The following is an 18,153-nucleotide window of genomic DNA, read 5'->3' as shown; positions in this document are numbered from 1 at the left end:
AAACCCCCCCCCCCCCCCCCCCCCAGCCAGCTTTCCCCAATTTATGTACTTAGCATGACGTCACATGGTATGGAATGTCCATTTTAGCCAGTTTGGCTGTGCCCCCTCCCAGCTTCTTGTGCACCTGCAGCCTTCTCAGTCGGTAGAGCATGGGAAACAGAAAAGTCCTTGGCTAGTGTAAGCATTACCTAGCAACAACTAAAACATCCATGTGTTATCAACATTGTTCTCACCCTAAATCCAAAACATAGCACTGTACCAGCTACTAGGAACTTTATCCCTGCCGAAACCAGGACAATAAGAAAAGTTACATATTCCACACTAACAATTACAGTTTAATTGCTTATAGGCTACAGTGAAAATTTAGTTTTGCTCCATGATCACCAGGATGGGGTCAAGCTGAAGAAGGTTCCCATGAGAACAGAGGCATTTTCCAGTGATGCAGAGCAGGTGTGCTCCTAGCCAAAGTGGGATATGATTTCTTGTGTTTCCAATGTCTGCATTTAGTTTTTTACGAGAAAAACTTCCCAGAAGCCAATGGCAGGGACCTTGGAAATACACAAATGCAGTCGCTTGTGTAAGTTTAGAAGGATTTATGTTACGGCTATGTATCTGACAGCATAAATAAATCCATAGGATATATCTGTGTTTATGTGTGCGCTTTTCAAGATCAGAACATTGAGTACAAGCTGCTCCTCCTCCTTCCTGCAATTTTTGCTTTGCCAAATGAAAGCCTTCCTTTTAGTACAAGATTGGTAAAATTAATTCCCCAGGATGCTACAGTAATTTAGATTAGATATAGCTATTTATTTTCCACAGCCTCTGTTTACCATATGTGAAAAGCTGTTTTTTTCTTCTTTTTATTTTTATTTTTGCATTATTTCATCTTATTTTGAAAGCTCTAGTCTAGCCAGTGTAGGTCTGGGCTTGTGTTTCTACAAGAACCTAATACAAATGCTCCAGTGGCTCAGAAGTTGTTCACTGCAGGATGAGGAGTCAGCTTTTTCTTACAGTGCAAAGCATGGTGAAGCTGCAGATAACTGCCGAAAGAAATACTGTTTGTCTTCTCCAGGGGGGTAGGGAACTCATTGACTGCTCATAGAAATTATTATCATCCTGCATTGCTAGGTTTGTGCTTGCTAGGGTTCGTAATTTCATTGCTTTATTGATCACAAGCACTTTGGCAGACTGGAGGTTGAAGCCAGCTGAAATTCAGAGGCTGAACCCTAAATGGCTGATTCATTTCAAGTTCAGCTCTTAGTAGATAAACTACGTGAGCTCTCTGCATCTGATCTCTTTGCAAATCTCTGGGAGGCCACTAAAAGTAGATTTTTAAAAAAACAGTTTCTGAGTGCCAGTTTTGTTTCTAGCATGTTGCATTCATTTCTCTGTGCACATGTCAGCCCTTGCTATTATGAACTTTAGGTTGTCCTTGGCATTTTGTAGTACACTGAAAAGTGCTCTAGAATATGTAGGAGTGTGTTACCAGCAAAGAAAAGTAGCAGGTAACAGAGCTCATCATGGCAGATCAAGAAGGAACTTAGAAAGCATTCTGGAAGTGGTATCATTGTACATCATTGAAAGTATGCTCCAGTTAAATTTATGTTCCCTACTGTAGTTCAGCTCTGTGAGGGACAGTTACACTCAATTGCACTCTTCTATTAGATAGCAGATTTGAGGGAAATGAAAAAGATTAAATGCTATCTAAACAAAGACAACAGATCATAAACATAGCTTAATTGTTACACAAGCAACAAAAAAAAAAATTCCGAATACTCAAAGAGAGCCAACTAACAGTCCCAGATATAAAAGGAGCACTCATACCACCACTGCTGAGAACCCTGGGGACTAACCTGGAAGGAAAATAGTCCCCTCAACTGACATTTAGGTATGCATCTGCATTTTTTTCCCCAGCTTTCAGTGTGACCTGTATAGGAGAAAATTAATTTCTTCTTGGTGGACAGAGAACTTAAGTAAGATTTATCCTTCCAAAGGGGTTGCAGTGACAGAGTCTACTCTGAAACACAGTCATTGGTTATAATGATGCCACACTGAAATATAACAAGTTGCTTCCACGCTATTCTCACAAGATTATTCTGTCCTCAGTAACTCCCCTGGATTGATAGGATGAGTTTGACAGGACATTAAGCTCCCTCAAACTTTTCACTAAGGATTTTTTCCTTCAGTAACCTACACCAATGTTTTCAATGCTGACTTTGCTGACAGCACAAGACAATGTAATTCTGCAATAGTAAGAGCTCAGGAAAGATGAGTTAGGTGATTATCTTTAGTCCTTGCTGTGAAACTATTTAATTTTTGTCATCAACTCCTTGGGGATTCTTCTGTGTAGAATAAATCCTGCCATACCCTATTGTGGCTAGGCTCTAATTAGCACACGCGCCCTGACAGTACATCTGTGGACACCAAGGCATTGCCACAAGCTCAGAGCCAAGACTCAGTAAAATCAAAGGCAGTTAATCAATTAGTTTCAAACCTTTGACATACACTTCCCTCTGAAGTACAAAAAGTACTTCTCAATCCCATTAGCTGGTAACAGAGAGAACTCTGACATCAGAACGCTTTAAAAATGGGAACACTTTTGACACCCAAAAAGAGCAAGTAAGAAAGTCTGAGTGTTTATTCACATGCTGTAGCCCTTCACAGGGACATGAAAAAATGAAGGGCAAGTCACTTATCTTTCTCTAGTTTTTTTTGACCTGGCACACCAGCCTCTCCCTTTCGTAATTCAAGGTAGTTTTCTTGCTCCCCAAAAGGCTGTGGAAGTCATGTTTGTAGTAAATTAAAGTTGGTAAGGGAGAATATCTGCTGTATCTTAACAATCCAGCTGAATAGCATTAATGGTGTTACAGTGCCAGAGGGACCCACTCAGGCTCTATAGCATTGCAAGGTTGGGTTGCTATTACAAATTTGGAGAACTGCTGTCACCTGTGGACAGACACTGCATAATAAAGCTCCCACCATTGCAACAGCCTGCAACCAGCTTGGGCTGAGAGGTCAAAACCCACACTAGAGATGAGGTGCATGTTTCACATTTCTTCCAGGTGGAATCAGGTGTTGACCTTTTCTCATTTCTTCTGTTGACTAGCTGTGGTCAGAGAACAGACATTTAGCATTGTCAGTGATATGTGAGCAGGGGCAGATCCTGTGAAGGTCACAACCTACATCAAGCTAAGAGCTGTGCAGCTAAAGGGAGAGGCAAACCTTGTATAGAAGAGCTTGCTGACTCTACTGTGCATTTCCCATAGGCATGCCTTTGTTTTATGGCAACAAGACAAAGGATTTTCATCTCACTCCTACCAGCTTCTATTTACTAAAGTAAGAAAAGGAGCCTTTTCAAGGGAGAACAGTCACTATAATCATTTTCAAAGGTTTTTGAGCTCTTGGTTGTGACCTGCAGTTTTTCTTGCCCTCCCCATAGATGTAGGACCTCATAGCAATTCAGACAGGAGGGAACAACTGAAATGTTAACCTCTTGCTGGTTGGAGGCATTCATCCTCCAGATAGTGAGTCAGGACAAGAGTCACAAGCCCGTTTTCTTTCTCTCGCTCAATGTGATTGGGTGCTTTTTTCTGACACAGCAATGAATGGGATCTTTTGCAGTGGCATGTTGGCTTTTTGTTGTGTCCACTTCAAAAAGCAGCAGCTCTAAGTACTCACTTATGGGATAAGTGATACCCAGCCATGCTCATGTTATCCTCCTCAAGCTAGACAAATGAAGTCTGGCCCTCTTTTTTATGTTGTCTGACCACTTTGGCATCATTAATGAGACTTCCAGTATTCTTGGGTGGGGGAGGGGTGAGAGAGACAGGCCTTACAATCACACCAAAATTGAACCTTGGATGACGTGAAGTGGCAGGGAGCGTTGGAAGGAAACAACATCAGTAATAGAGCCTGCACATGCATGTGACCACACACATCAGAAGCATGCTCAGCTGATCATGCTGTTCCACGCCCCCGACCACTATTTAGTACCTTCCCATAATTTTCCCTTCATAAAATATCTGTGCATGCCTAACAGAGCCATGAACCAGTGGGAATGCTATCACATCAGAAACTTCCATCTCTTCAGGCTATTAATGAACAGTTATTCTTCAAATGTAAAAAGAGTAATTAAAAAGAACAATTAAGAATACACCTCACTGAAACACACATGAGCTTTTTTGGATCAGCTAGGATTTTTATTTTTTGGCCAAAGCCTGAGCACATTTGGGTAAAGGCCCTAGTTATCCTAGTTGCTGTTAAAACCTGGAATCTTCTCATGTAATAGGTTTTGCTGAGAAGCAGGAGAAAAACCTTTTCAAATCTCAGTGTTCGCTGCCACAAAAGAAGTCCTGTGTTAGTGGAAATGTCTCTTTTACTAATATTAGAGTACTTCAAAAATTACTACCATGCAAGTACACACAGAAGAAGCTAGCACAAATGCTGTGAGGAAAACAGAAACTCTGATACTGGCGAAAGGAATATTGTTGCCTCTGAGAAGCACTAGAAAGAAAGGGTGCTCTGTGTGCAAAACAGAGAAGCTGGCAACCAACTCAGCCCAACCTAGACCGAGGGCAGGAGAAGCAAAAAGGACAAGTAGCAATGATGCTCTGTGTCTGAGCTGGCTGAGTTGCAGGACTGAAAGGAGATGTGTCATGCCCACTGATGGGCAGCTCCTGGCACCATAACAACAGGTCAAGCAGGTATATTACCCTGTGATTACCTTTCAGGTCTTGCTTAGCAGATGCTGAGGTGTGTGTTTGAGTTCTGGCACTTGATCCTCTTGACCTGATGTGCTTTGAGGGTAGAAATCCCCTCATCTGTAGGATTTCTGCCAAACGGGCTTGTAGAGTGTGGCAGGATGGGAAGTTTGCACATTGGCAAAAAACTTGTGTGTAGATTTTTAAGCTGGGCACAAGCTTCTAATTCTGGAGTTCTTTCAAGGAGAGTGAGAAACATGGTGTGCATTTTTTTTGCTTACAGAAAATTTCCCTCATGTTTATATATTCATACATTCTGGGCATCCTTACTGCTAACAGCTTGCCTGTCACTTTTCCAATGTGGCAGGTTCCTCAGCCCCAGTTCCTGCTCTTGTTTGAATTGGTTCTCTCCCCAGAAAGAAACCAGCCCCTCCCACAGGTGTGTCAGGAGAAAAAAGCGGGAGGCTTAGGGACACACAGTCTGATTGTCTGAAGACAGAACAACTCACTGACAGCATGATCGTAGCTGGCTCTAAAAGCACTCGCTTGGTCTCTAGATTACCCATCAATATTCTATCACACACCTGCTTCCCAGTGCAGCACAGCAAGCCTGAGGACACTGTGTTATTATTCAGTAATGCTGTGTGGAAATGTTACTTGCCTGGCTATTCAGGCTTGTGTTTGGAAAATGACTTTTCTGGGGTGCTAACTTCATCAGCCTTTATCAGAGCAGGTGTGGGGCTCCCAAGAGAAGAAGGTGCCAGCTCGTGCTGGAGGAGGGAGAGCAACGCTGCAGACATGAATGAAGAACATAGGAAGCAGGAAGCTGCTTTTTTTCAATGAATTTAATTAGAAGACATTAACAATATTTTTCCCACTTTGCTCTGTGGCTTTTCCTGCTGGGATAGCGTTTGGAAAGTATATTCAAACCAAAAAGCAAAAACTCCGGACACTAGAGCAATTCCCACTGCACCATGCTCTAAAAAAGCTGGGCATTTCTACAGCCCAAAGAACAAAGCCTGGGAAGCCACACTTTATTGGGTTTACATGTGCATGTGCTGGCAGCAGGGGTCTACAGGGGTGGCCTCTGTGAGAAGAGGCCAGGGGCTGCCCTGTGCCAGACACAGCCAGTTCCAGCTCCAGAGAGATACATGGACTGCAAACTGGCAGTTGATTTAAGGCCATGATTAGGAGGAACTAAGTCAATTATTCATCAAGATGTTCTCCTATTTGGGGCACTCCTCCCCACAAAGGCTTTCCAATTAATCTGGTAATAGAAGAAGAGGCTACCCATGAGCACCTTGCTCAGTTTGATAGCTACAAGTTAAGCATTTGTCCTAAGCTATTCTAGTCACTGGGAGAGACATGCACTGTGGACAGCAGTACATCCTGTCCTAAGGCAGGCACCTAGGACATTACCCTTTGAGGTATGCATTTCTCCCTATTGAGTACTGAGGAAGAATTGACCACCAGCTCAGGTGGAGACAATGAACAGTTTGATAGCTAAAGCTTGACAAGGCAAACCCACTTCATGAACCTGGTTATCCCTAAAATGATAGCAAAATATTCTCAGGGCTCCCTCCTTAGCTGAATTCATTTCTCTCTCGCTCTGAACTCTGTAGGTGCCCGTTGTGAAGTTCTTTAATCTTTTTAAAATAGATACTTAATTACACATTCTCATTCTGACCGATTCACTAAAATTAGAAAGCAGCAAGGTTCCTCTTCCTTTTTCTCCCTCTCTCTCTCAATCTCCTTTCCCTTAGGCGTAATCAATTCCTTCTGCAGAAATGGAAACAACCTGGGAATACATTTGGGTTCTGCTAATAAAAGCTGGCAATAGCTGTGAGATTCACTGTAGCACGTCCCAACTAGTTCCGATGTATATTATGTCACAAACTATCATTTCACAGCTAACAGCTAGCACAAAGAAAGAGTCTTTTAAAATGAAGGCCAAACTACCTTCACTTAGTGCTGATTGAATATACTTCTTGGCTTACTCACACGTGGATTCAATTTAGATGTAGTTTCAGGATAGTCTTCCTGCAATTCTTATTTCCTTACAAGAAGACTTTTTGTCATAAGATCTTAGCTCTTTTTAAAGGTGGGGTCTATCCCTTTGAGGAACCAAAGATTAGCTTCACTAGGTCCTGTTCTTGCCCTCTTTGGGAAAAGGAAGATATGTCTCCCCTGACTAACATGAAAGACCTTCTACAGAGTTAATGGCTTCCCTGCCAGGATGATAATACTTGCTACCTGCCCCTCAATTGAGAGATCATGCACAAAATGATCATTTCAGCTGGGGAATGTGCAGCAGGAATAGATGAGCTCTTGAGATGTCAAGCCCGATGCCCCACCTCACTAACTATTCCTGTTGCCCTCAGTGACCTGTGGACCTTCTTCAGTGAGGCTGCTAAGCTGGAGGGAAAAGTTCAGGGAACAAGCTTTGGCTGTTTTTCTCTGCACATCCTGAGCCACAGTGCAGTAGGGTCGTCTCCCAGCAGCTCTTTTATTTGGGTACTGGTCTGCCACCACTACTCTCTTGTAATCTGAGGCCCTCCCAGACTGACTTCTTGAAGGGAGCTAGTGGGTCTTAAGCTTTGAATGATTGCAGGGTACTTAAATCTCCTCGGCTGGTCAGAGTTCTGGAAAGCATTTTCAGTTTCTGGGGAGAATTAAGATTTTGCTACAAGAATGAGGTTTCATCAGTTACCAGTTTATGACAGTCTGAAGAAATAATGCCAGTAGTTGTATGTTGGGACAATCTGTGAAATTGAACATGTTATATTTCTTGCAGCAGATATGGGGAAATAGCAGGTAGCGGGGCAAGACTGGAAGAGAAAGGAGCCTTGGGCAGAGTGTGTGGAGGTCCATAGTTGGTGGAGTCAAGTGCAGAAGGATAGAGCACAATGCTGTGTAAATATGTCATCCCCATAGTATTTTTCAGGTATGTAGTATCTAGAAAACTACAGTGACTTTGTTTGTCCTCCAGCCAATACCTTCAACTTTCCAGTGTCCCAAGTTCTTCCCAGCTCAGCACTCCTCTAGCAACAGCTTCCTTCACTGCAGAAGATTAAAACCATAACAGCCTTCTGCTGGGCTTTGAGCAGAATAGTTGTGCTGCGGTTTGAACAACCCTATTCAGGCTCTTTTCTTTCTGCCTTCCAGTATGACACAAGGCCCAGACATATCACCCAGAGTCAGGATGAATCAGGATAGATTTTGGAGTAGAAAATACCGATTTGTGGTAGTCATTTCTGTGCCCACCAAAAGCGGAACTGCTTTTGTCTTTGAGGTTGTTCCTAGACAAACTCAAACAGATTTTGGGCAAAACTTCCAATGAGGATGATGAAAAATGCTAGGAGTCCTCATTCCAGACTGAGTCATGCTTAGTGTGAGCCAGGACTAAGAGGAGAGGAGAGGAGAGGAGAGGAGAGGAGAGGAGAGGAGAGGAGAGGAGAGGAGAGGAGAGGAGAGGAGAGGAGAGGAGAGGAGAGGAGAGGAGAGGAGAGGAGAGGAGAGGAGAGGAGAGGAGAGGAGAGGAGAAAGACATAGTCACCAGTGCTAACAGTCCAGACTTGCTCTCTTCTTTATATGTAGTAGAGCTAAGTCACAGTCTGGACTTATAACAAAAAGAAAGAAAGAAGAAAAAAAAAATCACAGAGCAAAATGAGTAGCAGGAACACAATGGTACAGTAGAATGGTAATACTGTGTTAGATCAAGGGTCAGTTAGCTGGCCAGAAGTTGCTGCTTTGAGAAGGACTGCAAGAATTAGGGTACTATTAAGTGATCCTACCTCTGGCATCAACTACTTTCAATCGTCAGCAGTTAAGGGATATCATGAAACTAAGCTTGTATTTGGCTGTCGTATTTAGCTCTTCTCCATGAATGGATGTAATGTTTCTTCTTTTTTTTAATCTTTTTATATTTTTGCATTTCCAATTCTGTTGAAAGACTTCAGACATCATGCTTGAAGATGGATGCAATCTACACATAGAGCACTGCAACACACCTGAAACTGACAAGGATTTCATAATGTCCGCAAAATCCTACATTCCTCCTCCTTCTCTGATTAGTTGCTAGGGTGATTTGCCAAATCCCACCCTTACTGGGCATCTCTGTGAGAATTTATTGAGATGTGTGTTTTCAAGTTTCAAGGCTGTTTTTAAAAAATCAAGTGACTCTTCAATATTTAGTGAAATCAGTTCTTTACAATCCCTCGTTTGGCTTCTGTGTCTCTTTTCTAGGCAAAACTGGAATGTGCTATGAATGCTTTTCCAGTGTGTGCATGTCATGACTACTGCTAATTTACAATTGGCAAACAAAAAGCTCAGAAACGTGTCAGCTCTTTATTATGTTTTGGAAGTGTATAATTAGAGAATAAATAAAAAAAGATCTTGACACTTCATGAAATACATACCAGATAAATAGCAAATATATCCTATATTTTACACGCTGGTCTTCATGACTGAATTAAACGTTGTTGTCATAATGAGACTTTACTGAGCTTACTTACAGTGGTCTGAAGATACAGGTCAGAGCTGACTTTCTAATTTTACATTCTGTGAATGTACCAGATGTACTTATTTCCAATTGCTATGCTTACCCCTTTCTCACTTAATGACATCCATGCCCTTTACCAATTTGGATTTTATAAATCTTGAAGGTACTGGGACTATTTATTGGTTTGTGTCCTCTGATCATAATACAAACTTACATTTCTTAATATAAGATTGCGTTTTGAACTGTGGTTTTGAGCTAACTTAATGCTCCTAAAAAGATCAATCCATCCCGATTAATAGTAATGAAAGTCTCTCACTGATTTCTCTGAGCAGGGGATCAGGCTTGGGACTGTCTTATTTCTTCTTCTCATCTCTACTAATGAATAAATTTTACAAATATTACTCTGCTAATCACTTCAGGGCATTTGCACAAGGGAGTCTGTTTTGCCTAGTGTGCCAGGGTCTAAAGTACACGAGTACTTTGCTTTTCTCCCCACCACACGAATAGTGTCTCAATCGGATTTCTTTTTGTCTTATAGTATTGGAAATCAGTGGGATTACCTTCTCATGCTGAAAAGCCATACAGTTAAGCAGATACAGGAATTCAAGGAACATGGAATTTTTTCAGCTTTGCCACTAAACTGCTGTGTCATCTTGATGATGTCACTTAACCCATTTTGACTCATTGTTCTTTGTCTTTTCTCTGCTGTCCTGAGCTCTTTATGACCAGCTATTTAGACCTTATCTTGCACCACAGAAGTCAATGGTAGTTTTTCAATTGGCTTTAACAAAAACTCAAAGGGCATGATAATTTTGCTGTTTTGAAAGAAACTCTCCATGTTTGATTTTTTTCCTCCCTCACTGAAATTGTTCTTTATTAAAAAAAAAAGAAGCTGCACTACATGAAAATAAGTTCCAAACACAGGCTGAATTGATCTGTTTTACTAAAATTAAGACATTCCACTTACACTGGTCTTTTCACTCACTCTCAACAATGAGTCCTCATCTGAAGAGCTAGTTCAATATTAAAGAAAAATATTTCCTGAGACAGGGCTGTTTCATCAGGCCCGAAACATTCAGTTCTTCTGTCACTAGATGAAATCTCTTTCAAATTAATGTATTTTCTTCAAAGGTCTTCAACACCAGTGTTTTCAGCAACATTTTCTTCTCTGACAATCAGTTGATGGGACATTCAGAACTACCCACAGCACACATTCTTCCCACTTAACAGTGATTTTGCTTCAGGTCTATAATGCTCCATTGACCAGGTCAGATATAGACTCAGGCAGTTAGCATAGATTTGTCTAAAATTCATCCTGCAGCTGTCTGTTCTTCTGGGAGAGGGGAACAATTTGGTCGAGGGAGGTTGCAAGCTTTTACTCCCCTCCCTCTCCTCACTCCTGCCAGGAAAGGAGAAAGAAAGCAACCTGAAATCCATTCAGATTTCAGATAACTTGGTGATTCAATTCTGGCAGCATCAATGGCTTAGGGGTAGCTAAGTGAAGTGGAGTCATTAGCAAGCAGAGCTGTGCTCCTACCCTAACATCATTCAAAGCACAGTTAAGTGTTTCATTCTTGCCTTTAATTGTCTGAGAGAATGCAAAGCAATTTCCAACTATAGGAAACATATTTTTATCATCAAATGCCTTTTCCCCCCTTTTCTTTCTTTTTAAAAAAGTTTTATTATTTTAATAAGGTTCAACAATGTTTCTGAGTAAAGTTGCAATTTTTGAAAGAATTGGATCTGCCTTTATTTCCATCACTGAACCACAGGCTGATAGCTGAAATGAACTCTGTCCACAGTATTGTTATTGTCACATGATGATTCACGTGCGATTTTCATGGGATGTTATTTCTTGTTCTTAATCTGGCCTGCAGAAAAGGAAATAGATTTTCTGTTCTTCTATACACAACTGTCTTTATCTCCTTAATAAAAACATTCACTAGGTCTAGGGCCAAGGACTAATAATTCACAAGACTTAGAAGCTAGGATTTACAAGGATGTTGTTTGCAAAACCTTTATCCATTTAGTATGTATTTAAGGCTAACAATTCAGAAGTGATACTGTGCCAAGCCTAAGAATGTCCTGTCCTGAATCAAACTTCTAACTGCACACAAGAATCAGTTCTGTATTCCAACCTCAGATTGTCAAATGCAGGCTCACTGGTATTATCTTGTCTGTATTTCTTTTTCTGATGTATCCACCTAACTAGCCCGACCTCTACAGTATGTCATCTAAGTTTGCTCTTTTCACATCAGAGCTGTCATCTAGCATCATCTGTGGCTCTGAATGACTTTTAAAATTTTCATCTCTTATGCATTCTTTGTGTTTCCTGTACCCAGAAAATTTTTTTCAGCATTGTTAACAGTTGTGCAGAATTCATTTAATAGCAGATCAATATTATTCTTAGTAATCAATATTATCCAATAGTATTCTTTCTTGGTGCATTTTTTTAAAAAAATAATCATTGTATTGCCTTTAATTCTGCCAGTTCTAAAGTTCTGCTTCTGCTCTTTTTCTTCCTTTATAAATTCTGGTACTTTTTACCATCTTGATTGTATTATTCTTCCACAATGTCTTCATTCCAGTGTGTTTTCTATTTTTAATGCTGACTTTTGTTCCCTCCAAGGCTATCAGGATTTTTTCCATAATGTGGGCATGCACCTGATAAAATTTCTTCAACAGTTTCAAATTATTAATTATGTTTTCCTGGTTAAATATGACATTCTAGTTCCTTTAGCCCATTATTGTTTTGAACTTTCTAAAGCTACCCATCAGAAGTACCAAATAGTTGTTACCTGCTTATTTAAACTTAGCTTTGCAAATATATTCAGGCCACGAACAGTTGCATCTGAGAATCATCCACCCTTAAGTATTGAGATTAATTCCTACTTATCTGTCAAGATGAGGTCTAATGTAGAACTCCCCTGGGAAAGCAACACCTCTTGAGCTAGGAAAAATATTTCCAAGGATGCTTTTAGTACTGGCAGTAGCAGCTATGCAGCATATTTTGTTTCAGTTGAACTCTCCCGTGATAAAAAAGATTTTTTTTCTACACTGTCTAGGTAAGTATTTTGAAGAGCTGGCTGTGCAGTTCTATGTTGCAACATAGTTAGCCATAGCAGACACCAATTTACAGCCTATCTTGTACGTGAAGCATGAGAGTATCAGTTCAAAAGTATTTGGGACCATTTGCCTCAGAGCTGCCTCAGAAAACATAGGCAACTCACCATGTCAGAGGAAGGGTGGGGGGTTCAGCATGTGGTGCCAGGGAAGGGCTGTTCAGGGTTTAATCTTACAGGCTTTCCACCCGCTAGTAGAGAACATTTCTGTTCCTAGACAGTCTAGACCACAGGCACAGCACGTTGGTGGCATGTTGTCTAAGCTTCATTGCACCAGAGCAGTGTGGACATCTGTATGTACAGAGCCCCAGACAGGGTGGAAATACTCCGGCTAATTAGGGACAAAACTGTTTGGCAGAGCACTGGTTTTATATTAGTCTATAAGCACTATTACTGTTTGTATACAGAGTACAAAGGAGAGCCAGGAACTGCTTGCTACAGCCAGGAGACTGCAGGGACATGGAAGCAGCTCATGTTCTTAACTTTAATGGAGTAAAGGAGACCATGGTATCATGCCCACAGTCTGAAGTGCAGCTATAGGATACTTTACATCTCACGACTGTAAGGCTGAGAGGTATAACCAGAGCCTCTGTTGTGTTTAAGCTCTGCCAATAGCACTCCACTCCTGCACCTGGCAGAATCCAGCAGCTTGTGTCCAACACAAGCCTGTTGTCCAGAAAGGTGCTGAGGACTAGGAGTGACTGGCAGCTGCACAACTGGCCTCGGGAACAGGTGGCAGAGATCTACCACCATTTGCACACACATGTAAGTTCCTTTTTTTTTTATGGAGGGAATGCTTGACTTTTGCATTTTGGTCCTTTAACTTGCATAAGTTAATGACATAAGTTAAGCAAAATTTAAGTTATGACTTAAAGAGTCAGAGGACAGAGAAAATACTGTCAATTCCATTTCATATATAGTGAATGTTTCTAATCATGTAAGAAGATATTACATGCAATATCAGGTTCTGACATTTTCTTATCAGTTCACATTTAGTGATATTGTTTCAAGAAAGAAAAACCATCTACAGGCTGGGTGAAAAGCCATCATGGAGCAGAAAGGCTGATATCATGGGTCAGATAAACCATAAACAACCATCTCGTGCACACATACACAAACAAAACAAGTTTAACTATCCACACAGAAAGCATTGCAAAGCTTCCTCCTTTACAGTATGTGCAATATCCATGGCAAAACAACCCTGCACTTTTCCCAAAGAATACTTTCATTGGTTCAGAACAAAGAATCAGAGCACACCAGCTTTTACAGAAGCAAAAGAAAGGGAAAATCAGCCTTTAGTGGAAAAGATGAAAAATGTTGTGATTAGCATAACAATGTCATTAGTCCTGTATTAATCTGTAAATTTGCATTTAAACAAGTTAAATACTGTAAGGACATTTCTCTGCAGTTTAAGAGTTCTAAATAAAATTGTCAGTTACTTTAATTTGTAGCGAATATTTTGGCTGTTTTTTTAAGTGGGAAAAAAATCCATGCATGTAGTATCTTATTTAAGCTTATAATCAGCAACCTACTGTGACTTTGAATTAATTGGGTTTCTATTTTTTGGGTTTATTTTGCTCTGGGGGTGGGACACAGAGGGTGGTGAGGAATCCAAATTCAATAAGGGACATAGACTCAAAAGAAGCTTGTACCTGTTCTTGCTATGCTCTGTGATGGTCTTCACAGTGGGATGGCTCCTTAAATGAACAGTGTAGCACAAGTGATAGGAAGCATGACAAATTGAAGTTCTACTGTCATCATTAGGATAGCAATCTATAGCAGAATCATTAACAACACTTCTCTACCACAGGGTGTTTTTCTCTTGGCTGTGATATCATCTTCCTAAAATGTTCTGCCTCCCAGCTAAAGGTAACTGGCTGAGTAAAGGAGCCAGACAAGTACCTGCCAGAACATAAACCAATTTTTCAAGCAGGATGGAAGAAACCACCCACCAGTCTGTGACCCAGGCCCTGTCATATACCTAGCCCACACCACACCCCCTTTCTGCATCTGCTTTTCCTTTCACTTAGTCACCTCTGTCTAGCAGTGTCCTCAGGACAGGGATAACCCTGACAATAAGTGCATGCTGCCCTTCCCATGTGGGACTGTGGAGATCAAACAAACCGTCTTACAGTCCTAACTCAGACAATTGCTGGAAACAGAAGCCAGGCTGCTTCTTGTGACTGAGATCCACTTCTCCAGGTGAATTTATACTTACTGTTATGTGTTACTTCACCTGTCACAAAAGCACTGCCATAATTTCTGTTTTAGAAAGCATTAGGCTGTTAACTGGGGTGGTACTTACTGTATTTTGCAGATTATAAAGCCACTGCAACTCTTGAATTTTCCCAAGCACTACCCATAACTACAAATGAGGTTCTTGGCTTTGAGTTCTACTTTTGTGTATACAGGAACCATCAGAAGTTTTAGCCACTGTGATCAGGACTATATTGCATGCAAGAGTGGAGGTTTTTACAGGAGGGGAGCTGCATTTAAAAGCATGATCACTAGAAAGTGCATAGATTACCCAATTTAATCAGACTTGTGAAGACAGTGTTGTGTTTTATTAATCAAAATCATGTTGTGGTTTAACCTAGCAGGCAGCTAAACACCACACAGCCGTTCACTCGCTCCCCCCACCACAGTGGGATGGGGGATTGAGATAAAAACAGTTTAATAATTGAAATAAAATGATAATAATAATAATAATAATAATAAAGATGATGATGAAAGAATATACAAAACAAGTGATGCACGATGCAATTTCTCACCACCCACCGACCAATGCCCAGCCAGTCCCTGAGCAGTGGTCATCACCCCCCTGACTAACTCCCCCCAGTTTATATGCTGAGCATGATGTCACATGGTATGGAATACCCCTCTGGCCAGTTTGGGTCAGCTGTGCTGGCTGTGCCCCCTCCCAGCTTCTCGCTGGCAGGGCATGAGAAGCTGAAAAGCCCTTGACTAGTGTAAGCACTACTTAGCAATGACTAAAACATCAGTGTGTTATCAACATTATTCTCATCCTAAATCCAAAACACAGCACTGTACCAGCTACTAGGAAGAAAATTAACTCTATCCCAGCCAAAACCAGGATAATCAATCCGATGTAGCCTTTTGTTAGCTCTGCACCAACTTATAAATTAGTCTGTTTCCACAGGCATGGCATTGTGCAGCTTACAGTTCTATTTTTCATTCATATTGTGAAATTGTTCAGTATGCCCTTGAGTACAGTAAAGCCAGAGAGACCTGGCATCTCCTAGCAAGACCCAGGTGCTTTAATAACTGTTACTCCACTTAGCCCACACTTCAGAGCTTTCAGGTTTGATTTTAATTAGAGGAGCTGTGACATTTTTAGTATCTCTTAAGCAACTGCCTTACTTCACAACCATGAAGCTCTGATTACAAAAGACTGGGAAACAGGAACTGCGCAATGCTGTTGCAAGATCACTGCACTAGGAAGAGCCACAGTTTTGTCCTGAGGGATTCTTACCAAACTCCTTCAAAGCAGTGCTTAACAAGTGTTGAAGCTTTGAACCTTTTATTTCAGGCTTCTGTGTCAGAATCATGTACAAACTTGTATGTGCACAACAGTGCAGGGCTTACCACAATGTTTCTGAGTCATCACTGAGCAAATGTCAAGAAATTCTCCTAAAAAAGCAGAGTTACATTTTGTGTTAAAATCTTGCAGGGTGTATGTGTGAGATATGGGAATGGATTTCATAGTTTGGTGTTATCAGGACAGACAAAGCACCTTTAGTGGTCTCTCTGCACCTGAATTACCTCCACCCTCAGTAAATCAATAGCTGGTTCCTCAACTCCAGTTCACATCAGACTTGGGATAAATTGATGAATTTTTACATTTAGTTTTTGAACCAAAAATTCAAATTTCTTTCTAAACTACATCAGGCCACTAGAGGAAAACAGTCCTTGTCAGTCAAATAAATCATTTCACTAAGCCTGAAGTATACTTTTTTCATTTCTGGGCATCCTTACTAAAAGCAGACAACAAATCACAGACAATCCTTCATAGAGCTACTGTGGTTATGCCAGTGCTCTTATTCACATTGCTCTGTGGTTAAGACACTTGCCAAGTTATAAGTTGTAGAAATAGGCAGGGAGAAGCTTTGAACTACCATCTCCTGCCAGGATTTCAAATATTGTCTCTGCCTGCCTCAATAATATATATGAACAATACAGGAAAAACACAAGGGCTGCCCAAATCTCTGGGACTGGAAACGAAGATGTCTCAAAACTGTCCAAGTGACTTCTTAAAAAATACAATGTCAGTGAGCCTAAAACCTTTCACCAAAGAATTTTGATCAAGAGTATGGTTTCATAATTGTGTTAAGCAGATTTAAATTATCTTAACCCTGTGTTACTGTCAGATATTTGCTCTTGTTACCTGTCATGTTGTACCTCTAATGTTCATGCATTCATGTGGATCATTAAATTGAAAAGAAGAGACAGAAAGGTTTTAGGCAGGTCAGTTCCCAGTTCTGACACAGTGTGGGAGTGCTGAATCTAAGGCAAAACACCCTGCCTTCTCTCCTTTGCCTGATGCCTCTGTAAGTGCTCCTAGTATTCAAAAATCCCAGCTTTGCTCTTGAGAAGTAGCTGTATTTTGCAGGGAGAAGCTGCCTTTTGGAAACTCGGGACCAGTCAGTGCAAGGAGAAGAACACAGTCTTGTTTGTTTTAAAATCTGATTTTGCATTTGTGAGGCAAGCAGAAATAAAAAGCAGTGCTGGGAGCATAAATTGACCATTTTATGTAAACAGCACAAGTGAACAGCCAAAAGGTGGAAGAGAAAAATCAATGCAAATATTGGCGTATTGAGTTCTCCCATAATCTGTGATTGCTTTTGCCAACCTAATTCACTCAGAGATCCTTGCCAAAAATGTCAGTGAACAGACCTGTGACTCCAGCATCTGGAAGGGCCTGGAGGGTGCAGAATGCCTTTTACGCAGGTTCTAATGTGACATATGAGAGTGAGAGGCAGATTATGACTAGCATAAGTGACAGGCCTTTCTCCTTGACACTCACTGAGCCTGTCAAGCACTCACTGAGGTTGAGTGCTAGATCTCTGAGAAAATGGAAGTTTAAACAAGTGACCACACACACACCCCTCTCAAAGGAAAAAGCCTCCAGAGCAGTTCTGAGCCAGTTACATTCCTGCTCCTTCCCTCACAGTGTCAGATGCCCTGCAGGAGCAGGGATACCCCTATCTCTGGGCATCGCTTGGCAGTTTCTTATTTGAAATTCTCCCACTACCTGTCAAAAGTGAAGCCCTGAAGCACCCCCTACCTCCCTCCACCTCCAAATCCACAGCTAAAGCATGTGGCAGCACATAATCAGCTTAAACCACTTGCCAAACACCCAGTCTGAATGACAGAAGAGTGGCCATTCATCCAAAAGCGGACCAGTGCTTTTCCATTTATTTCTGTTTACAGATCACCTTTCCCTAGCAAATATAGCCCTCACGGCTTAGACAGGTGCACTCTGCGCTGGGTAAAAAACTGGCTGGATGACCAGGCCCAGAGAGTTGTGGTGAATGGAGTTCAATCCAGTTGACGGCCGGTCACGAGCGGTGTTCCCCAGGGCTCGGTTTTGGGGCTGGTCTTGTTCAGTATCTTCATCAATGATCTGGATGAGGGGATTGAGTGCACCCTCAGTAAGTTTGCAGATGACACCAAGTTGGGCGGGAGTGTTGGTCTGCTCGAGGGTAGGAAGGCTCTGCAGAGGGACCTGGACAGGCTGGATCGATGGGCCCAGGCCAACTGTATGAGGTTCAACAAGGTTAAGTGCCGGGTCCTGCACCTGGGTCACAAC

At 41.4% G+C, this 18,153-nt stretch overlaps 1 protein-coding gene across 1 annotated transcript in view; it reads right to left on the bottom strand.

Moving 5' to 3' along the window:
* The window catches only part of CPLX1 (complexin 1), a 115,385-nt gene that overhangs the window by 9,047 nt on the left and 88,185 nt on the right, over positions 1 to 18,153 (bottom strand). The window lies entirely within an intron of this gene.

Source organism: Aptenodytes forsteri, unplaced genomic scaffold, assembly GCF_000699145.1.
Source record: "Aptenodytes forsteri isolate BGI_AS27 unplaced genomic scaffold, ASM69914v1 Scaffold224, whole genome shotgun sequence".
NCBI classification, from domain to species: Eukaryota; Metazoa; Chordata; class Aves; order Sphenisciformes; family Spheniscidae; genus Aptenodytes; species Aptenodytes forsteri.
Note: the sequence above shows the minus strand (reverse complement) of the source record. Positions and strands in the feature narration are given on the sequence as shown.